Here is an 18,006-nt window from a genome sequence, read left to right as displayed (position 1 = left end):
GTGAAAAAAAAAAAATCAAATGAAGGTGGCTTAGCTGTACCTGATCTAGAACTATATTATAAAGCAGCAGTCACCAAAACCATTTGGTATTGGCTAAGAAATAGACTAGTTGATCAGTGGCATAGGTTAGCTTCATAGGACAAGATAGTGAATAAAAATAACAATCTAGTGTTTGACAAACCCAAAGATCCCAACTTTTGGGATAAGAATTCATTATTTGACAAAAACTGCTGGGAAACCTGGAAATTAGTATGGCAGAAACTAGGCATGGACCCACATTTAACACCACATACTAAGATAAGATCAAAATGGGTCCATGATTTAGGCATAAAGAACGAGATCATAAGTAAATTAGAGGAACATAGGATAGTTTACCTCTCAGACTTGTGAGGAGGAAGGAATCTGTGACCAAAGGAGAACTAGAGATCATTATTGATCACAAAATAGAAAATTTTGATTACATCAAATTAAAAAGCTTTTGTACAAACAAAATTAATGTAAACAAGATTAGAAGGGATATAACAAATTGGGAAAACATTTTTACAGTTAAAAATTCTGATAAAGGCCTCATCTCCAAAATATACAGAGAATTGACTTTAAATTTATAAGAAATCAAGCCATTCTCCAATTGATAAATGGTGAAAGGATATGAACAGACAATTTTCAGACGATGAAATTGAAACTATTTCCACTCATATGAAAGAATGTTCCAAATCACTATTGGTCAGAGAAATGCAAATTAAGACAACTCTGAGATACCACTACACACCTGTCAGATTAGCTAAGATGACAGGAACAAATAATGATGAATGTTGGAGGGGATGTGGGAAAACTGGGACACTGATGCATTGTTGGTGGAGCTGTGAAAGAATCCAGCCATTCTGGAGAGCAATCTGGAATTATGCCCAAAAAGTTATCAAAATGTGCATACCCTTTGATCCAGCAGTGCTACTACTGAGCTTATATCCCAAGGAAATATTAAAGGGAAAGGGACCTGTATGTGCCAAAATGTTTGTGGCAGCCCTTTTTGTAGTGGCTAGAAACTGGAAAATGAACAGATGTCCATCAATTAGAGAATGGTGGGTAAATTATGGTATATGAATGTTATGGAATATTGTTGTTCTGTAATAAATGAGCAGCAGGATGAATACAGAGAGGCTTGGAGAGACTTACATCAACTGATGCTGAGTGAAACAAGCAGAACTGGGAGATCATTATACACTTCAACAATGATACTATATAAGGATATATTCTGATGGAAGTGGATATCTTCAACATAGAGAAGAGCTAATCCAATTCCAATTGATCAATGATGGAAAGAATCAACTACACCCAGAAAAGGAACACTGGGAAATGAGGGTAAACTGTTAGCATTTTTTGGTTTTTCTCCCCAGATTATTTTTACCTTCCAAATCCAATTCTTCCTTTGCAACAAGAACAACAACAACAAAATTCGGTTCTGCACATATATATTGTACCCAGGATATACTATAACATATTTAATATGTATGGGAATGCCTGCCATCTAGGGGAGGGGGTGGAGGGAAGGAGGGGAAAAATTCGGAACAGAAGGAGTACAAGGGATAATGTAAAAATTTACCTATCCATATATACTGTCAAAAAAAATGTTATAATTATTAAATTAATTTTAAAAAAAGAATTGAGGGGAAAAAAGAAGAAAAAAAAGAAAAAAATTATTTTGTAGAGACTATGGTTTAATTTAGAGGTGCCCAAATTTCATTACAGTATTGTATCATACAATATTATATTGTTATTTTCAGTTCCACTTTTATAATTATTGTACATAATTTTGTCAAGAAGCAACTGTGTCGTGATCTCTTCCTCTGCTTAAAATAGTATCTGATTGCCTACTAAACAAAATATAAATCTGAATATTAGCATTCAATATCAAACTCAAAAAAAAAAAAAAAAAACCAAAGCTGAAGAAGTCAAAGTTAATGATACTAAAGGGTAGAAGAAGAGGGAGCACTTTTCAGAAATAGGGCACAGTCTGAACAAAGCTATGTAGATAAGATATTTCCAGAAATGGAAATAAAATGGTTTGCCTCTAAGACAAAATATGTCTTGGAAAAACCTGAAAAGGCCTACTGGCCCCAGATTGCACAGGGAGTTACATTATAGAAATGATTATCAATTAGGTTATCAATTAGGAGCTTGTTGCAATATTTCAGACTAGCTGTGTATTTGAGACTGGCCTGGTTCAGACCAGGCCTTTAGTCTGGGACTTTATGTTTGATATGAGAATGAAATGAGATAGAAATAAGTCATTCAACAGTTAACAAGAGAAGGCATGCTTCACCATAGCAAGAAAAGGGTAATGAAGAAGGATATGCATTGAGGACACACCAAGCTGGCTTCCCTGCCTCTGCATTGTCTCTTGTGATCCAAGTATCAGATGTCTGGAGCTCCTTATGACTGTTTTATGTTGCTATAACTAGGCTGTAATAACAAAAGCCTCACTTTAGCCAAAGATGCAAGAATGGTTTCAATATATCACTCCCATCACAGGGTGGGGATAAGCTGAATTAATGGTAGTGGTCAAATGAGTGGCAAAAAGTGGACAGAAAATAAAATATATAATTTATATTACCTGAGGCAACTAGATGGTGTTGTGGATAGAGTACTAAGTCTGAAGTCAGGAGGACCAGAGTTCAAATCTGGTCTCAGACACTTAACACTTTCTGGCTGTGTGATCCTGAGTAAGTAATTTAACCTCAATTGTTTCAGCAAAACAAACAAAAACCAACTATATTCCCTGTAAATAATATTTTCTCCCAAAAGTGTGAAGGCCATCAAAAGCCCTTAGTGCATAGACTTTACTTCTTTTTTTAGACATCCTGTAGCTCTTGACAACAGAAGTCTTTCTGACAGTGTAATTTCCTCTGCCTTTAGTAAGCTCACTGAAGGTAAACATAATCAAAATAGACATTCCCAAGGAAGTTTGTCTGATCAGAATAAATGGCTTGGCATTTGGGACATAGGCACTCCAATCTACCACTGCAGAGTAGTTGGAAGAAATTCGGGACTATGATTTCAGTTCTGATAACAATAGCTGGCCATTTTCTGTTTCCATGTCATAGTGATAAACTTTAATTGCCTCTGGAGCATATTTTCCACTCCCTAAGAAAACAAAACATATTTTTATTAAAAACTACACACACACACACACACACACACAGTTGGTAGCATCCTTGGGTTTACTTTTTCTGAATTGTCACAAATTCAGAGTGCTTCTCCTAGTTGAATTTAAGGAATAAAATCTGAAATTATCACTCATTAAAACTTCTTCATGGAAACAGCACTGGTCTAATGGTCAGAAGAAGGTTTGAGGCCTGGTACTGACACTAATTGTGCTGTCAGCAAAGCATTTAACTTGAGTGTATGTTTCTTCCTCTATAAAATGGGAAAACTATTTATATTAATCACATTACCAACAGTATTATGACCTCTAATGATAGTTGACAATTATGTAGCTCTTTGCCAGCAAATTCGACAAAATGCTTGAATAGCGTTCTCTTCTTTGGGTTGTTAGGAATAAAGAATTCATGAAAGATCTGTGATAGTGACTCTTGAATTTCCCAGAATGTGGACTCTCTTTGCCTGTGCAGATCAAAATCTGTGACTGAATAGAGAAGTCCTAAAGAAATGCTTAAAGCAAATAAGAATTAAACTATTTCTCAAGTGTCACACAGGAGTGTGAAAAGTGTTTAGTACATTTTAAAGCAGTATAGAATTGTAAACTATTAAGAACAGGAAAAAGAAACTGGGATCATAGAAAGACTTTGGAAAAAAAATTCTAGTTTATTCTAGATGGCATGTGTGCTATCCAAAGACCAATCTACCTAAATAAAGGATGCCTTAACATCAGAAGTATGACTCTAAGGTGACATATTTTTCAATTGAAATTCTTGTGGGTGATGTACTTTTAAACTAAAATTCTTGTGAATGAATAAATGAGTGAGTGAATGAATACATGAAATGTTTATTTAGTGCTTACTGTGTAAAAAACCTTATGCTAAGCACTGGAAAATAGAAACTCATTCTAATGGGAACAACACATATACAACATACAAAGTTTAAAATATACATGGGAGTTTATTTTATATTAGTAAAAGAAGCAATAACATTGGCAAAGTCACAAATCCTTAAGAATTGTAATAATACAGAAAGAAGCATGAATTATTTTATTTATGTAGTACTTTATGGTTAATAAATATTAGAACATTTCTCATTGAATCCATTTAACACTCCAAGTTAGATAATAGATAGGATGAGTATTATGTTCCTCATTTTAAAAATGAAGAAACTAATATTTAATAAGTTACATCCCCAAGGTTATATAAATAATTAATGGTAGATCTGGGGCTCATTCCACCCCAGAACTTTCTCCATTATACAATACTAGACAGATACTGTTCGATATCTTGATAACTTGCAACTTATTCAAATGTTAACTTATTTTAATAAAAAAGGTTTAAGCAAAAGACTAGAAAACACTCTAGCATGAAATCTTAGTTATCCTATAGATTTGAATAAATTATTTAATTTCTATGTGCTTGAATTTCCTCATCTGTTAAGCATAAATAAAATTGTCACAAAACACAAATGCTATAGTCAGTAGAGTTAACTCGTTTGAAAAGCTAACGGTTGAGTATTATTAGGGAATGAAATAAAATAGATCTTAAATGACTTGTCGTGGGCATGCTAGTATTGTGAATATTTGCCAAAAGAAATTGACTCTCGTGGCCCTAGCCCAGGATGAATGAATGGAACAGCAGACAAGGAGGGCAAATTGTTGGACTAAGCTGTGGGGAACATTATGCTATCCACTTGGAATTTATCCACAACTACAGCATGATCATTAAGGAATATGTCAAAGCAAGGAAAAATGCCAAACTTTCCAAAAGGTGTATCAAAGGTCACATACAAGAAATCTTTAGGAAAGTTGAACTGAACATAAGTTAAAAAGAAATTGTACTATTAAAAAAAGGAGAAAAAAAGACGATTAGAAATAATCCACCAGATGTGTATATATTTAATATCATATGAATATTTCCTTAATATGTGGGGTCAAGAGAGTTACATAAAACTGGTGTAGATTGAGAGGAAATTTTACATGGTATTTAGCGTGTCTCTATGAATTTCAGCATCTCTACCTTTATCTTTTCTCCATTCATACTGCTATCACAATGCCACAAAAGTGAAGGCCCTTATCAACGTTATGCCTGCAATATTTCAGTAGCAATCTGGTTAGTCTCTGTCTCATGTGAATCCCTATTTTAATCTATCCTCTCTTTAACTACCAATTAAGTACAGGTCTGATCATGTCATTCTTCTTCAAAATTGTTCATGCTCAAATCTTGAATTTCATTCCTCTCTAGTGACTGAGGCTAAACAATTGGGTCTTTGGTTCAGTATGCTCTAGATCAGAGGGTGTTCACAGCATTTACACTCCTTTAGAACCATAGAAACCTCTCAATTTAATACAAAATTAGGAAGAATTTTACTTAAAATGGGAGTGACCAGATTACATCAGGAAAACTCTTCCCCTTCATGTAGTGCCTAAAAGTAAAACGGTCTTGTGGAGTCTTAGAAACTTTTGTTGTCCAATCCCCACTTGAATGATTTGATCCCATTTCATTGCTGCTTCTTCCAGTTATACATTTTATGGAGTTTGCCTCAAATTGATTTTAAGAAACTTGATCCTGGCATGGAGGAGGCTAGTTAGAATTTCATGAAGCTAATTGGCTCCTTTTATTCTTTATACTTTTTCATTATAAAGCACTGCTTATTATATGAAGCATGAAAATAACATTAATGCTAGTGCTTTGCTATATTTGTGCAAATGAGAAAGTCAACACTGACAATCAGATTAGTTTCAGTCAATAAATCTTTTGATTCACACCTGTGACTTTTTTTGGTTAAAAACAAAAAACAGGGGGCAGCTAGGTGGCACAGTGGATAGAGCACAGCCCTGAATTCAGGAGGACCAGAGTTCAAATCTGGTCTCAGACACTTAACACTTCCTAGCTGTGTGACCCTGGGCAAGTCACTTAACCCCAGCCTCAAAAAAAAAAAAAAAAAAAAAAAAAAAAAAAACTGTAGACATTGAGTATGATTTGCATTTTCGCTTTTTGTTGTTTGCTTGCATTTTATTTTGCTTCTCATTTTTTCTGGTTTGATTTGATTTTTCTTGTGTGGCAAGATAATTGTATAAATATTTATGCATATATTGGATTCAACATGTATTTCTACCATGTTTAACATATATTGGACTACTTGCCATCTAGGAGAGAGGGGTGGGGGAAGAGGGGGAAAATTGGAACACAAGGTTTTGGGCTAATGCTGAAGAATTGTCCACGCATATATTTTGAAAAACAAAAAGCTTTAATAAAAAATGTAGACATTATCTGTTTTTCACTTTGAGTTATGTTGTCTTAAAGTTGTTGGATGGGATGGCCTATGTAATACTTTCTGACAATATGCTACCCTTATCAACTCCTTGAGAAAAAAGCAAAAAAAAGAAAGAAAAAAAAAGTGAAGTGATTGGTTGAACAGTTAGTCAAAAATTATTCTAAGGTGAAAAGGATTTCTACCTTTTTTTTAAAAAGGAAAGAGTACAAAAAAATCCTATTGCTAAGCCCAATTTAAATGTTTTTCCCACATCCTTTCTTACCAATGCTCAGAGCCCTTATGTGATACTACAGAAAATAAGCTTTGCCTCTCAAACAAGGAACTTAATAAAAAAATGTATAATATAATATAAAAAAATAAATGTTAATTATTTTGCTATACACAATAACTCCTTACCTTATAGTATCTGACCACCAGTTTCCCATCTGAATCAAACACTACATCAGTGCTATATTGATAGCAGCCATCAGATGACCAGCTGAAGTCACTGACATCACATTCTCTCTTGACTCCAATGTTTGCCACTGCATAGCTAGAGTTGTCTGTCTCTGGCCAAGCAGCTAAGTATTTTTTGCTCTGGCGTATGGCTGAATCTAGTTCAAGTTTGAAAGCAACAAGTGTTTTTTATACATGATTTTTTATTGATCCTATATACAAAGTAATTTATTTTAACAGCCAAAGTATCACAAAAGTTAGTGTGATGAAAAATAAGTCAATTAACTTTTCTTAAACTACCTTTCTCAGAACCTTCCAGTTCTAAATCCATGACAATAAAAACATACTTAAAGGCTCTTATTGACTTTTGCCTTTCCTTTAATAAGCGAAGAGTGATATATTAGCATGTAACCAGATAGGACTGAAACTAATTTTTTTTAGGTGGAAAGACAAACAGTATTTTCTTTCACTTTGAACCATGTAGACAAACAAAGGTAGGGCCTGAAATTTCAACTATGATACAGAGTTGAAAGTATTTTTTCCCTCACACACAAATAATTTCTCCCAAACCTAAAAATCAAATATACATTATGAACAAGTTACAAACCAGGAAACAAATTAAATGATTCAGCATAGTTATCATTTTAATGCCATATATATGGTAAGAACAATAGATTGGAAACCCAAAGATTTGAATTCCACTCTCAGCTTTATCATAAAATGGATGAATTATGTGGGTTCAAGTCAAAATATTTTTGTTGGGGTTCATCTTTTGTGGCGCTAAAAAATTCACACATAGTAAAATAGTGTACATATCCCAAACCTCCCTCTTAATTATGACACTCATTCTTTTGAAACTCAGTAAGGTATGTCACGTCTTAATGGCATTTCCTCCTGGTTACTGCTAAAGACCATTATGGATGCTCTTAGTAATAAAATTCTCCTCTTGAAGAGAAAAAGTAAAATAAAATAAAATCATTAAGCTGTTATCAGTGAAAAATCTGAGCGATAAAGAGAACATTAGAGAGCACATGATTCAACCTCTTGAACACCAATCTCTTCGATAGCATGTCCATTGAAGCTCTCCAGGGAGGTATAACTCCTTCCGTCCTGAAATAACTCATTCCATTTTTCAAGAGTTCTAATTATTTGAAAGGTTTGTTTTTTTTTCTGACATCCATCCTAAGTCTGCATCTTCACATCTTCTAACTACTGCTCCCAATTCTCAAAAAAGTTATATTATATGGATGTGATTAAATATTATTATTCTATAAGAAATTATGAGCAAGCTGATTTCAGAAAAGTTATAAAAGACTTGAATGAACTGATGCTGAGTGAAGTGAGCAGAACCAAGAGAATATTGTACACGGTAATGACAAGGTTATGTGATGCTCAACTGTGATGGACAGGGAAATTGAAAGGTCCCCTAAGTTTCATTCCCTCATTTTAAAGATGAGAATCTAAAACTCAAAGAAAATAAGTGACTTTTCTACAGTCATACAGCTAATAGATATTTGAGTCAGGATTTGAACCTTTCCTTATTCAAAGTCCAAAACTCTATCCATTTGGATCATATTGCCTTACATTTGGACACACCAAAGCTGAATCACTTTTTGGCAAATATATTTTCTTGGAAAACATAATCACTGATATTCTGATTCTGAAATTCTGCTTTGTGAGTCCTCTGGTCCTTTAATTCAAAGATAATTAGTAAATTTAGAATGGGTAGAGGCCTGAAGGCCTCTTAGGCTTGAAAACCTAAACTCATTCATTTTGCTGATGACTTAACAGCTCAGAGAATTTAAATGGCATGCTGAAGGATTCACAAGTAGTCAACATGGAGCCAAAATGTGAACTCCAGCATTTTTTACTCTACTATAAAGTACCTTTAAATCATTCTTTGAATGCTAATTTTTTTCAAATAAGGAAGAGTTAGATAGCATTCTTTATACATTAATTCTTTTTGATAACACAATCCCATAGTAAATCTCCCTCTCATCTTTCTCTTTCAGATTCAATAATACACAGATTAATGCAGCAAGAGAATTGGGATCTCTGTCATAAGGCTTGGGTTCATATCCTGGCTTTTTCTTGTATTTGGGTGTGATCCTGGAAAATTCACTTATTTAGACCTTCAGTTTTCTTATCTATAAAATGAATATGATAATACTTTCATTGCTTTCCTCACAGCTTTGTTTTGATGACCTAAGGAAATAACATAAGTAAATGCTTACACCTCTAATTGAGGATAATTATCAGTATTCAGTTATATCAGTCATTCATCAGCTTTTTCTGGGTTATCAGTTCAGGGAACAATTCAGAACCATGAGGTCCAAGTTCCTCCATGGTCCAGGAACATCAGGTTCCTTCTAAATCATAGTTAAAATATACAGTGAATGCTCTGTGCACTGGGAAAGGTTCCAACAATCAGCTGAGTACTATCTCATGGTCTGCAATAACAAAATACTTGCAACATCCAGTGATTTTTGTTCAGAGACCAACAAAGAGGGTAAGGCTTATGCAACTCTTGTTGAATCTTTCTCCTGTAGGTCTAGACTCTGATTTCCAGGAGACAGTGGGTACCAACTAACAAAAATTACAACATATAAACTTCATTTTATGAACGGAGGGTATCTCTGAGAAATAGTATATGAAGTCACTTTTAAAAGTACTAAGGAAATTTGCTATTTAAAGGGAAAGTGTGGTAAAGCCTTTATAAATCATGTCTGGAAAATGCAATGTTTCATATGAGGTATTATTTTACTGGTTTATTCAAAACAAAGTACACCAATATTTGTCCTACCAATATGACAGTATACTTAACAGATTAAAAATACTTGGTTCCTTTCATTAAATGTACTACTTCAAAAATAACAATAACAATGATAGTAATATCATTCATATTTTATTTTATTATAAGTAAATATTCCAGAATGCTATTGGGCCTGTTATTACTATAGTGTAAGGAATAACCAATAAGGAAATTCTCTTCACTAGTACAAATTAGTATCTGCTTTACATTTTATAAACACAAAACATTTGTCAAATGAAAAAAGGTTTCTATAGCAACATGAAAATGTCTAAAAAAATTAATAATAATCAGAAGCCAGACATAACTCAAGACAATTTATATGTTAAAACATCTAATGGGATTCAAAAAAACCCCAAAAAACAGTTTTGTAGCTAATAACTGCATTTGTGATATGTTTTACTCCTAAATGTAATAAAATATTTATGTAAAAAGCAGAAAGTTTTATGTGTGTGTATGTGTTTGTATGTAAATGTGTGTGTGTTCCACCTTCTTCTGTAAAAGGTGACATGCCAAATAACAGCCAATATATAAAAATTTGATTCATTGAGTACAGAACATTTGTGTGAAAGAAGACTGATTTCTGTACCTCTCAGCCTAGAGAGTAGTGCTATGGAGTTGAAAGATTCAAGCAGAATATATTCCAGGGTTCACAAGTGTGGTAATATTTTTTGAATGAGGTTTTCAGGGTCTATGTTTTTTAGGGAATGCTGGAAAAAAGAAGCCTACTCCATATATCTGGTAAATAAAAACTATTAAAATAAAAAAATATTTTTTAAAAAGAAGCCTACTCTATTTTGATACATAGGGAGTGCAGTATCCTGTTACATGTTATAGATTTTTACATATTTTAAAAATATTTTTGTGAAGATTTGGAACTATTTTTTCATTGGCAAAGCAAACCAATGATAGGTGTGGAGTTTACTGGTCCAGATCTCAACAATTCAACTCATCTGTAACTCAAAGTTATTTCTGATTTTTCTTGTACAACATGACATATAGTGTAGTGTTCTCTTTGGTTCGGTTTTCTTGGGGTCTCTGGGAGCAGCCTTCCTTTCAGTTCAGTAATCATCACACGAGTAGCCAGAGGTTAAAGTCCAAATCCTTTATTATGCCTTTCAAAGTCCTATCTCCTTCACTTGGGGCTCAGCTAGTTTTCTTAGAGGCCTACCTCTCTCCTTGGTTTTGAGAGCTTGAGCCTGTCTTCTCTGCCGTCTGAATCTCTCCAAATGAATCCTGGCTAAGGCTCCTAGTTTATATGCTCTACACTGAGCATCAATCATTGATAAATCATTATATCACTAGGGAACCATTATTTGTTGTAAGATTAAATCTATCATACTGAATCACGCTAAATAGATAATTATTATTTCTATCAATTCTACTGACTTAGTACCTTGTAAGAATCCTTTGTTTCAAGTTCAAAGTTCTGGCCCATAACAATATAGAAATACATTTTAAAGTATTGCACATATTTAACCTATATCAGATTGCTTGCTATCTTGGGGAGGAGGAAGGAAAGGGAGTCAAGGGGAAAAAAAATTTAGTAAGGAAAGCCTTATAAAAATGAATGTTGAAAAATATCTTTATGCTTTTTACAAAAATAAAATATTACAGAAAAAATTTAACAATAAAAAATAAAGTTACTGTGCCTTTTACAGAATCATATCTTCTTTGCTTATACAGTAAAAATAATAAAAATACCTGTTTGGTTCAGTACATAGAATCCACTTTACTTGAGAGTCTGGGATGTCATCTAGATATTGATAAATGGTTTCTCTTGTGAAAGCCCAGACATAAACTCCATCTTCAGGGGTCACCATAATTTGTGTACTGCTCAAAACAATGGAATTATCAAACGTTAAATCCAGAAAGATACAGGTTGTCGTTTTACATAAGAAAAGGCAAAGGTCCTGGAGAATCCATGATTTGCTTAGTTACACAGATTGTTAATTGAGAACTAGAACCTAATCCTCAAGAATCTGAGCTGAGTTCTACCCTCCAAAAAGGATCACAGGATCACTGATATAAAGCTATAAGGAAACTTGGATATCATCTGATCTAACCTTCTCAAAAATCAGATAGCTCCAAATATGTTAAATGATTTTCCCAGTAGAAGAAACAGGATTTGAACCCAAATCCCTGATTTCGAATCTAGCATTTTTTCTACCCTTACCACATCAGAAACAAATCAAATCAATTTCTCAATATGAACAAAATCACAGAGCCCTTCAACTTATTCTTTATGCCCCAACATCTTGCCCAGCAAAGAACTATACCTTCTCAGCTACAGGTTTGATTGCTTTCTCCAAAACATCCAAGTTTTTAATTCATCAACATCAGGGCATCTTCCTGGGAAACAGGTATTTCTATCCTATAGGAATGATAACAGCATGTTCATATAAAGTAGCCACAAATGTGTCTAAGGCACCAATACTGAGGACACAGCCTGCTAAAGCTAACACACAAATGGGGAACTAAGAAGTAACCATGAATGAGGACAAGTGATTCTGAAATAGAGAGCATGAATACCAGGGTATTTATTTATATATGGGAAAATGATAGATACTGTGTCACTGTCACCTAGAGAACATATCAGTAAATATATTCTGCAATCCCACATTAAAAAGAAGACTGTGCAAGACAACTGTTATATCTAAAAGAAGCAGGAAAAATTGAGTATATACAAGATTAATTTAAAAAACAATAAGAAAAAAGAAAAACAAAAGGAATACAAAACAAAAGAGAGCAAAGTCATGTGCCCAGAAGAACATCAGGGATTACTCAAAATATATAACAATGACTTATCAGTTCAAGGAAGTAAAGATAGATAGATTAGTAGAAAAAAATCATATTCATGAGTGTCCATCTTTAATTTACTTCCTTATAAATTATTCTTGTGTTCTCTGCTCTGGACCTTTTTTTACTTTATTCTTTTCCCCTTTTCATCTCCTCCCACTTCCCCAAGCAGGTTATAGTTAAGAGAAGATGTATTCATATACATATGTATATATATATATATATATATATATATATATATATATATATATATATATATATATATATATATATATATATTCCTCCCTTGTCTTCTTCCCTCACCCTTTGCTTCCTCATCTGCCCATTCTCTCCCCCCTTATTTCTTTATAGATTTTGACGAATGTTATACCTTCATGGTATATATGTAATGTTGCCTATTGAACTCGTTCCTGATGTAAGCAGGTTTCAGAACTATGAGCCCTTCTCCCCTCTTTAATGCTTCTGATTCTAGTCTTCCTTTGAACCTCATTTATATAGTATAATTATGATTTTTGCCTTAACTCTGCCCTGATCTTCCTTTTGAGTTACCCTATTGTTGATGTCAGCCTTAAACATATGGTATACATTTCCCATATACTAAAACAATTTGTCAAGGATAAGTTCCTTGAAATTGATCTTTGATATGTGTTCTTAATGTTAAATTTTCTATTGCGTTTGATTGAAAGTCCTGAAAATCTGCAAGTTCATTGAATATCCATTTTTCTCATTCAATATTATAGATAATTTTGCTATATATGATATTTTTGGCCACAGGCCAGTTCTTTTGGTTGTCAGTAGAAATTATTCCAGGACCTGCAGTCTTTTGTTGTGGCTATTGATGTCCCATACAATTCTAATTGTAGTTCCAGCATATTTGAATTTTTATTTCTTGTTTCTTACAAAATTTTTTCTTTATTCTGGGAGTTTTGAAATTTGACAATAATATTCCTATGTGTTTTTCACAAAGGATCTAGTTGAGGTGCTGATTGGTAGATTTTTTTCCATTTCTATTTTCCCCCTCATGTTCTATCACTGGGATTATTTCTTGTATTATTGTATCAAGGTTCTCTTTTTTGGTCACAACTTTCAGGTAGTCCAATTATTCTTATATTTTCTCTTCCTTGATCTATTCGTTTTTCTTATAAGATGTTTCATATTTTGTTCTATTTTTAATTCTTTAGAACCTGTTTTGTTATTTCTTGGTTTCTCATAGCTTATGTTAGCCAATCTGATACGTGCATTTGTTTTAATTTTCATTCTCTAATAATTAGATCATTCTTTTAAATTACTAGATAACTTCTCCTAAACATTGCCCATTCATGTTCTTTGAACATTTGTCAACTGGAAAATGACTCATATATAAGAAACTGAGTCAAATTTATAAAAGGCTTTTATCAGAGAAACTTACTATTAAAAAATTGTAATTTATTGTAATGTATCTTCTATAGTGCCTTTTAAGAAAACATTTTTCCTTTATTATCCCTTTTAAATAGGCCTAATTTTGCTTTTGCATTGTCTGGGACATGATTACTACCCCTGTCTCTTTTACTTTAGCTGAAACATAACAGATAATGTTCTAATCCCTGACTTTAACTGTGTATGACTTTTTGTTTCAAGTATATCTCTTGTAATCAACATATTGTTGGATTCTTATTTCTAATCCACTTTTCTATTCTTTCTGTTTTAAATGTGAGTTTATTCCACTCACATTCAAGTATGAGTACATTACTATCACTATGATTACTATGTATTTCCCTCCAAGCTATTTTTTCTATTTTTTCCTTATTTTTTTTTTACCCAGAACCTCCTCAAATATCTATTTTATTTCTCGCCCCTGCCTCTCTTAATTTGCTCTCTCTTTTATCATATTCTCCTTTCCCCCTTCTTCCAATGCTAGACCTTTCATTTTTTTAGATCATCTTAATATAATCAACTCATACCTGTTACAGGAGCGAACTGCTAGTGGTTGTTGGGGATCTAATTTTGACCAGCAGAATAGATCCCTTCATGTGAGAGGATGATAATGATACAAGGAGACAGAGAGGCAGGTGCATTCTCTGACCTCTCTCCTCTTCCTTTTTGCCTCTGATTTATTTCATTCCCAATGCACAAGCAACATCTACATTAGTAAAGGCTGATTTGCAATTCCTTCAAGTGTGTTATGGGGGCTTTCGGAGAGCTGACAAGTTCTTTAATGGTACAGTCTCCTTTAATCCTTTACAGGTGTTCTGGGTTACACACTTAGGTGTGGTCCTTAACATATATCCATTCCCTCTGTCTATATAGATGTTTTCAAAATGTCCTAATGGTGATAAAGTTCTTAGGAGTTCCGTGTATCATCTTCTCATGGAAGAATATAAACACTTTTGCCTAATTGAAGCTTTTATGATTTCTAATTCATAATTACTTTTTTATGCTTCTCTTAAATTATTTTTATCTGACCATAATTTATTGGCTTTTCACTGTTACCTGTCTTCTATTACTAAAACTTATTCCTCATCTCTATGGTGATTTCCAGTCATTCACTCACTCCTCAATTCTCCCTCAAACCATCTCCTTTGCACTAGCCAGTTTTCTTTATGCATTTCTCTACATTTCTTGACCATTCAGTGATCCAATTGAATTCCACATTGCCATCCTCTCTTGAGGATCCCTTGGTCCCTTAACATTTTCTTAATTGTGCTCAGCTTTACATCACTCCCATCATTTGCCACCTTTGCTCACATGCTGTGGAGTAAAAGTGAAGAATAGCACCTCACTGCTCCTAGGTAATCCTGCCTTATCAATTCACTATCCTATTCTCCATAATGATGCTTCTAATCCTTTTTATCCCTGCTCAAATCTCCCAGAGCTGTCACTCTCTTTGGTAAGAATATTGCCTCATTTTTTTAAACAGAAAAAAAAAAAAAAAAATGAAGTCATTCCCCATGTGCTCCTTCTTCTCTGCTCTTCCTCATTTCATATCACTCAGATGCCTTCCATCATGATCTTCCCTTGCACCCATATTTCATATGATGAAATGGACTTAATACTCACTAAGGCTAACTTCTCTCTACTTGTTCAAGTTCTCCTGTTCCATCCCATGTCCAGATGGGAATCCAGACAGATTTCCCCCTTTGTCATTCTCACCCTTTTACTTTTTTTCAATCCTTCATATCTACTGGTTCATTTCCTACTGTCTACAAACATGCCCGTTTTTTCCCTGTCCTCAAAAACAAACAAAACACCGAACATCATGATCCTTGCATCTTTGTTAATTATTATCCTATATATCTTCTACCCTTTTGGGCCAAACTCCTTGGGAAGGCTATCTATAAGTGCCTCATTTTTAAGTCTTTGCAATCCAGTTTCCAATATTAGAAATTACTAGTGATTTCTTAGTCTACCTTAATCAGAGTCTAGACTCAAATCTAACAAAAAAGCTGTGATTCTTCCTCATTCTAAGCCTAGGTCTCAATCCACTACCCCATGCTCTCTCCTCCAAAACAGATTGAATATATTTTATATTTGCATTTATTCCTCTCTCATCTCCCCTCTTGCATTTCTCTTCACTTTTCCATTCTTTTGAGATCATCCAAATATAATAGAATCATACCTAAACCCTCTAATTAGAGTCCTTCTAAAATACCTGGTAATAACAAGTTCCAAGGTGGTTAAATGCCCCATTTCTCCATATTAGAAGGTAAACAGTTTAATCTTTTTTAGTCTCTTATGATTTCCCATTTATGTTTATCTTTTTTATACTTTTCTTGAGCCTTCATTTTATGCACCAAATTTTCTACTTAGCTCTGGTCTCATTATCAGGAATACTTGAAAATCCTAGATTTCATTAACAATATGTTTTATCTCCTGCAGGATTATACTCAGGTATGTGATTCTTGGTTATAAATTCAGATTCTTTACCTTCAAAAATATCATATTTCAAACTTTCCATTCCTTAAAATTGTTGCTAAGTTTTGTGTGGTCAAGCCTGTGGCTCTAAGATATTTGAATTCTTCCTCACTATTTGAAATATTTTTCCATAACCTTGGAGCTTCCCCAAAATATCTGGGCAGTTTTCTTTTATGATTTCATAAAACATTATATCCAGGATATTTCTTTCAATAAAGTTTTTTTTTTTTTTTTTTTACCATTTTTAAAACTAAATTTATATTTTCCTTCAGCATTTATCATTTAGTTTTTAAAATCATTTTAGCTCACTTTTAAACTCTTCTAGGAACTCTTATTGAACTTCTCCTAATTTTCATTTTTTCTCATCCTAGAAAGGCTTAGGAGGCAGAGATCTGCAGACACTAGGGATGCAGGACTAGCCAGGAATGAGAAAAGCATTTCAGCCCTTTAGAAAAATGAGATAGATATAATGCCAGGGCAGGAACCATGAGAGATCGTAGGGGATCCTTGAATTTATATAGGGCCATCTGTGAGTTTATTGCTTAGTTCTGAATTATATGAGCCCATCCTACTTGTTCACTGATCAAGAAATCAGTTCCAGAAATGTAGTTATGTAATTGAGTCTAGGATCATACCAAGAGAGATTCATTTCTAAAATTTACTCTAGCATCTAAATCTACATGAAATAACCAGGGCAGGAGTCCCAGAAAAATAAAAGGGAGCAAGGTTCAGTCACTCCAAACTGAAAAAAGTCTTTCAATAAGTTAACAGATACTGAGTTCAATAGATATTTACTAAAACTTAACTATGAATAAGCCAATAGTTGAAAACTGGGTCAGGAACTTGAAGAATTCAAACCAGGATGGCATGAAACAAGCCACTCCCTGAATCACACCAGTGACTAAGTACTGAAAACTTCTGATCCCAATTTCAGCTATGAAAGAAGTAGAAGAACATATAAAAGGACAGAATCTGGGGTCAGACCTGTCCCCTTCCCCCCAAAGTGTGTTGAACTTTTCAGTAATAGAAAGTCCAAACTCAAGAATGAGGCTGAAAGAATTAAACAAAAAAAGTAAATTAAAACAAACAAACAAACAAACAAAAAAACCTCGGTGATAGCTACTATGATGACAGGAAAGCTCAAACATAGGAGACAATTTGAAAATATCCAGAAGCAAAGCCTCAAAAAACTACATCAGTTCAAAACAAAGATAATAAGGAACAAGCAAGATGTCATGGTATGAAGGGAAAGAGAATACTGAGGCAAGAACCATTACCCATAAAGAATGAATAGAAAACAGTTTTTGTTGTAAAAAACAAGTTGTAGAAAGTAGGTTAAAATTACTTCTTAATGTCCTATTATTGGACAGTGTAATATATTTTTCAAGATGAGGGGAGCTTGGAAAGAAAGCAACTTCCTAGAAATAATCATTGATAATTTCTCAGCCTTATTTCTCCTAAGATAGTGTCCTGAAAGAAGGAAAAACAATGTTTAGCATAGATTCTGATCCTCTACTGTTTTGTCATGTTCTTTGCATTTAAAACCATATGTAACATGGAGCCAGTAGGCTTTTCCAGGCTCATCCAAGACACATACTTCATCTTAGAGCCAAACCATTTTCTTTACATTTCTGGGA

At 33.6% G+C, this 18,006-nt stretch overlaps 1 pseudogene; it reads right to left on the bottom strand.

Annotated features, from left to right (window-relative positions):
* Window positions 1-2,767: 2,767 nt before the first annotated feature.
* Window positions 2,768-16,412, bottom strand: LOC141540659 (vascular non-inflammatory molecule 3-like; annotated as a pseudogene).
* Between the last annotated feature and the right edge of the window lie 1,594 nt (window positions 16,413-18,006).

The sequence above is a fragment of the Sminthopsis crassicaudata genome, chromosome 4 (genome assembly GCF_048593235.1).
Source record: "Sminthopsis crassicaudata isolate SCR6 chromosome 4, ASM4859323v1, whole genome shotgun sequence".
Classification (NCBI taxonomy): Eukaryota; Metazoa; Chordata; class Mammalia; order Dasyuromorphia; family Dasyuridae; genus Sminthopsis; species Sminthopsis crassicaudata.
Note: the sequence above shows the minus strand (reverse complement) of the source record. Positions and strands in the feature narration are given on the sequence as shown.